At 23.6% G+C, this 6,000-nt stretch overlaps 1 protein-coding gene across 2 annotated transcripts in view; it reads left to right on the top strand.

Moving 5' to 3' along the window:
• The first annotated feature begins 451 nt into the window (after positions 1–451).
• LOC114131973 (glucose dehydrogenase [FAD, quinone]-like) overlaps positions 452–6,000 on the top strand; it is a 19,726-nt gene continuing 14,177 nt past the window's right edge. Inside the window, exon 1 of one of the 2 annotated variants that reach the window (XM_027997336.2) lies at positions 452–659. The gene's annotated coding sequence lies outside the window, so the exon portion shown is untranslated. Of the gene's footprint in view, positions 660–5,197; positions 5,343–6,000 lie in introns of those variants that run through there. The other variant, XM_027997345.2, reaches the window with a different exon arrangement.

The following is a 6,000-nucleotide window of genomic DNA, read 5'->3' as shown; positions in this document are numbered from 1 at the left end:
ATATCTTTTTTTTCTTTTCTGTGTGTGTTTGTGGGTGTGTGTGTGTGTAGGGGGGGGGGGGGGGTTAGAAATTCAACGCTATTAATTTTATAGTTGTCAATGCGTATAATATTAGTAATATAAGTTATTATAATTTTACTAAAAAATAAAGATATAATATTATATTATTTAAAATCATTGTTGACTTAATTCTAAAATGACTAGAATGGCTTTGATTTAAACGGGAAAGAATAATTTTGGGAGAAATGGGTCTCACTTTTATTTAATGTGAGCTATGCAAGACGAGTGCATAGTAAAAAAGCATTGACCATCTAGAATATAGCTGTAATAATATTATATACAAATTAATAACGTGTCATAATTCGATTACAAAAATGTTTCCATAAGGAATAACTGAATTGTGGTGGAAGACAACTCAATGTCATAAGGCACGTCGCACATTGTGCGTAACATTCGCGAGTAGTACGCATCGAAGACCCATAGCTTATACCAAAAACAGTATTTTTTTGGGGTTCACACATTAATTATAAGAGATTTTAATTTATTTCGAATATAAAAATGTATTGTTTAAAATAAAGTATAATATCGTGAGTGTGTGTCTATGTATATCTATATATGTGTTCAAATTTTACGAGTGCGCAGTATCTACTCCAATACTGGTGAATACAATTTTGTATCTTAAGACTGTATTTATTTTTATAAGTTATTACTCTAAATAATTATGGTATCATTTATTTGAAACTCGTTCTTGATTGCCCTTTTTATAACATCAAACTTGTATAATATGCGCTATTTTAAGCGTCAAATTAGTATTAACTAGAATAATTTAAAAACATTAATAACAATGATAGTGCCTAATTTAAATTCGTTGTTTTTATTATTAGAAGAAATATATATTTAAACACAAGATGATTCATAAAAACGTAATTACGCGCATTTTTAAAAAATACTGACGTTTAAAGAAATATTATGTTTTTTCATAATTTGAAGTCATTACAAAAGTTTATTTTTGCTTTTTGTATTTTCATCATTATTACTTAATATCGTTTTTTAATTTTTACTATTTTAAATGATAGCATACATTTTTAATTTCATTATATACTAAAATAGAATATTTTTTTGAAAAATTTGACCTTACACAAAAATTTAATTTTGTATAAGATAGTTAACTAAATAAAACATATTATAAGTATTTAAAAATAAAAATAAAGGAAGAAGTGGGCTGATATTTTACGAGATAAGTACTTCTGTAGTCTGTGGTCTAGCTATATCCCTTCACTCTTCAATACTTTAAAAATTTTAAGTCACAACTAACTATTGACTATTTTTACATATCGAAAATCTTTAATACATATTTTGCTTTGGAATAATATAAAATTCTAATTATATGTTGTTATTTTTACCAAAAACGTCGCTTCATAATAACTTCAAGTTACGTAAAAAAATATTTCCAGAAACCTGAATACTTTTTGGAAATGAGTAAATCTAAACAATACGGTAGCTTAATATATTTTATAAAGATAAATTCTAATATTCTAATATTTAATTTTAATAACTAAATAATGTTTAATGTAACAATAAAACGTATATAATATAAGTAGAATATTGTACTTACATATTATTATTTATTATTACTGTTTATTGACAGAAAGATTTTTTTTTTAAATATACCTAAATTATTATTATTGAATCCTAAAAAACACTGAATAGAAAATAAATATTTAAAATATAGTTCGAACACGTTCTATATTATATTGAACAATTAATATATTGCTATAGCACTAAGATTTGGTATTACATAATTATAATGTACATTACATTTCTGAAATAAAAATTTTTCTGATTCTGATTTATGATTCACACTTTTTTTTTAATACATTTTTTTTTTTTTGCCATCAAAATTCCTATTACCTATGATAGTATTTATAATAATGACATTAAAAAATTAATAGGTACGCGTTATAGGAAAAACTTTAATTCACAATAAAATAATAATTTTATCAAAACATCATACAAACACCATACCACATTTTCAACATTTTTAAAATTAAAAAGCATAACAGTATTATGACGACATTACTCTTTGCCGATCTTGACCTAGATGACAACATTGGCACATTTTTACACTCCAGTTAATATTTCCAGGATTTGGTTATATAAAAATAATTATAAATAAACGTACGCAAACCAATACTGCCCTGCTACCAAGAATTGCAGTAACTCCAAAATTTTGAAAAGTGAGGTTATATAATATTCTTATTAATTGAACTATCCCGCGTCTTTTTTCACTAAGGTAAAATGCAGTAAAAATCACTATAAACTCCTTGAAAATCGATTATTATTTCAAAGATATTCTGGAATTCAGGTAAAATACTAAGCAAAAGTGCAGTAACGCCATATACTAAGAACAAAAGCAGTAAGTCCATGGATTTACTGCATAATTTCTTAGGAATCGGATTTCTAGAAGTTTTACATGCTCTTACTGCATATTGCCTTAGTAATATTGTGTGTTTAAATGGCTTCTTTGCCGTAACTCCATAAAATAACTTTTTGACATAACATAGGCTTCAGGATCTTTGAATTTAGATAATTCTAAGTTCTAACCATGGTTATACTTCATAATAATATTGTATTTGATTAGATAAGATTGATTACTCCTAATCTAACAAAAATCAATAGGAATGGATTTACTGCATTTTGTAAATTTAATGTGGGTTATTTCCTAAGTAAAAATGCAGTAACTCCTATAATATGTTTAAAAGTGGTAAAAAACATACAAAAAATGAATAAAGTACAAAAAAAATATATCAACAAATAACTTGAACATCTATTAAAAATGATTTATAGAAAAAATCATTAAAAAATAATAACTTCTGGGTCAAAAATTAAAAAAACCTTTAAACACGATTTCCCAACATTTCACTTTTTGGAGTTACTGCAATTCTTGGTAGCAGGGCAGAATACTAGTTATCAGTGTGATAATCAGATACTACTTTCCAGTAAATATACAAATAAAATTTAGATATTTGCACTAGTATTGAATTTTTTTTTCTTAACTATATAATTTGATTTTAAAGGTATTTTTTCGAAGATGATCGTATGTAGTAAATAATAATTTAATAATTCAGAGTTACCTAATATTTAATTATTATAATTAATATTAGATAACTCTTTGTTCTGATGAAAAAAGTACCTATACAGGTAATAGTGCTTTTCGATTAATTTTAATAACTTATTTATCAATTACTATACTAATAATGTTTTAAATATTCGATTATAATTTTCCCAAAAAATGTATATACTACATTATTGATGTCGAAATATTAAAACACGACGTTTAACAATAATTTTCAAAAGGTTGAAAAATATTTTAATATGAATTAAAGGAGTCATATAAATATATTACTTAATATAACCTAACTTTATATTACCTAACAGTAATCATATCAAAAATTATTATGTACCTGTACATTTCTAAAAAATAACATTAAAATTAATCTCAACTAAAAATGAAAATTAACACACAAAAATCAGTGATTCGAACCTAAATTTAATTATTATTGCATTATTTATAATTATTCTTCCACGAATAAAATTTATATAACTTACTTAACAACGATTGCACGATATTATTCAATAAATACTACGGTTTAGCTATTTTAGTAATCACGTGTTGAATCATATTGTTATCTGCAGTTGGTATTTGGCAGTAGTGCATTATAATATCGAAACTTATACTAACTGTACTATAATACCAAAGGGTATCTACCCGTTTATAATGTATAAATAAAATAAATAATATACTACTAAACTATAGTTTTATTAAGATTTTATATGATTTTTCAGTACTTATGTATTAGATGATATGTACTAGTACCTATGTACTTATATACACGACATGCATATTAAAAAAAGTGAAATATTGGTAGCTTTAAAATTAAAGGCTATAATTTATGAATAATTATAGCAATTGAAATGAGAATTTTAACGAGTTTTACTTCCTATACATGGTCAATACTTAGTATAAAACGTAAGGTAACATTTTTAGAAATTTGTAAATTTCTCTACAAATTTGATCAATTCACAAATATGTTAAATAAACTCAATAGTTTTTACTTTAAAATCTAAAATAATCTTACATGACACTTGTTTAGCTTTTTTAATAATTGGAAAAAATTATTTAAAAAAAAAAAAATGCTCGCTCTAAATTCGATTATAAAACTTTGACTCAGAATGTAAATTATTTTTATCAAAAATATTTTATTTTCATTACAATATGCATAATTTTATGATATTACCAGGCACTAAGCAGGATTCCAATCAATAATTCAATCTCATAATATTGCCTACATTTAATTCTATAATATCATTTTTAGGAATCTTAATTATTTTTTGGTTTTTTCTTTTTCTTTTTTTTTAACTCAAACATCAATCAACATAAATCCTCTTCAAAAATGTATCTTTAGAATAAAATATTTGAAAACCTCAACGTTATTATAGGACACAAATTTAATACACAATAGTAAATGTATTACATAAATTTAAATTGTATAATAGATTATGCCAACTATTAACTATATATATATATATATATATGAATAAGAAAAGTATTCTAATAAATAATATAATAGGTAGTTAAATTCGCTATATTTGTATCTACACCAGACAATTAAAATTTAATTATTCATATAATTGCATCAAATTTTCTTTTAAAGTAAAATGTAGTTTTGTTGTCAAAAATATGTTTAAATAATTCGATTGTTTGTGTACAATATTATACTGTTTTTTCTTGAAAAAGATATTATCTTTTATAGACAAATGCCCTTGCTTGAGGTTCAATGTACACAATGAATATTTCTTTGACAAGTTTATTGTCCTACCAATTTCGCTGATCTTGCTACAAACGCCTTGAATATCATAATACTATATTCATTCAATAGTTTTATAAACTCGAGTCATGTTTTTATAAGAATTTATAGCATGGGAAATTACCTAAATATAATTAAATAACTAATCTCCAGAAACTTTTAGCAGCATATATGGATACTTAAAACGAAATTGGAAAGTATAAATACAATCTGAAGGTCAATAATTGAAAGTTTGACGTGTATCACATGTATAATATACATCACAAGGCAGTCGACTTGCTAAATTTTTGTACATCATGAATTCACGACCATACTTATCATTTAGTCTATGACTGATAGTACATAGTAATGTGTTGTGAATTGTAATATTTAAACTTAGCAACATTAAAATAGTGATATGTGATACTAGGTATCTATAGATCAATTTTACAATTCAGGATGTTTGATTACCTTGAGCAATTATTAATTATAACAGTAAGTAATTGAAATTAAATTATATTATAGGTTTACACTGTAAAAACGCCATTTAAAATATGAACTTGATTTTTATCTCTTTTGTATAATTCCGTAAACGAATGTTGTATCAGTTACAATAATAGTAATTATAACTTTTCATAAAACATTCCTACCTAAAGGTAAATTGTTGAAATTTTCTCCCATATCATTATTTATAATTATAATATATATATATATTCCTATATATCTTTTTTGTTATCATAATTTATTATAAAGCCGTAATAATAGTATAATATTATAATTATCTTTAGCACGTTTTTTTTTCGTTATTGAATAACTAATATACTCATGTGATTATAAATAATAGTTAGATCTTGCATTATATTTGAATAGTATTGATTTCCTTCAACCAAACTATTTAGATATCGACTAACCAATAGTATATGAACTGATAAATTAATAAAAACATAGTAAACATTAATCAATGAGATCTAAAAAAAAATACATTTCAGTAAAAACTTAATTTTCTTTTTATATAAGATAATTCTCAGTAGTAGTAGCCATTAAGACTGCCTAAGTAATAATTTTGTCTTAGTAAATAAATATAATCTAAATTAGAATCTATTTCATATCAATAATTATTCTTAAATTAATTAAAAATTGAACATTTAGTTGT

This window comes from Aphis gossypii, chromosome 1 (genome assembly GCF_020184175.1).
Source record: "Aphis gossypii isolate Hap1 chromosome 1, ASM2018417v2, whole genome shotgun sequence".
Lineage (NCBI taxonomy): Eukaryota > Metazoa > Arthropoda > Insecta > Hemiptera > Aphididae > Aphis > Aphis gossypii.
This window is presented reverse-complemented; position numbering and strand designations above follow the sequence as displayed.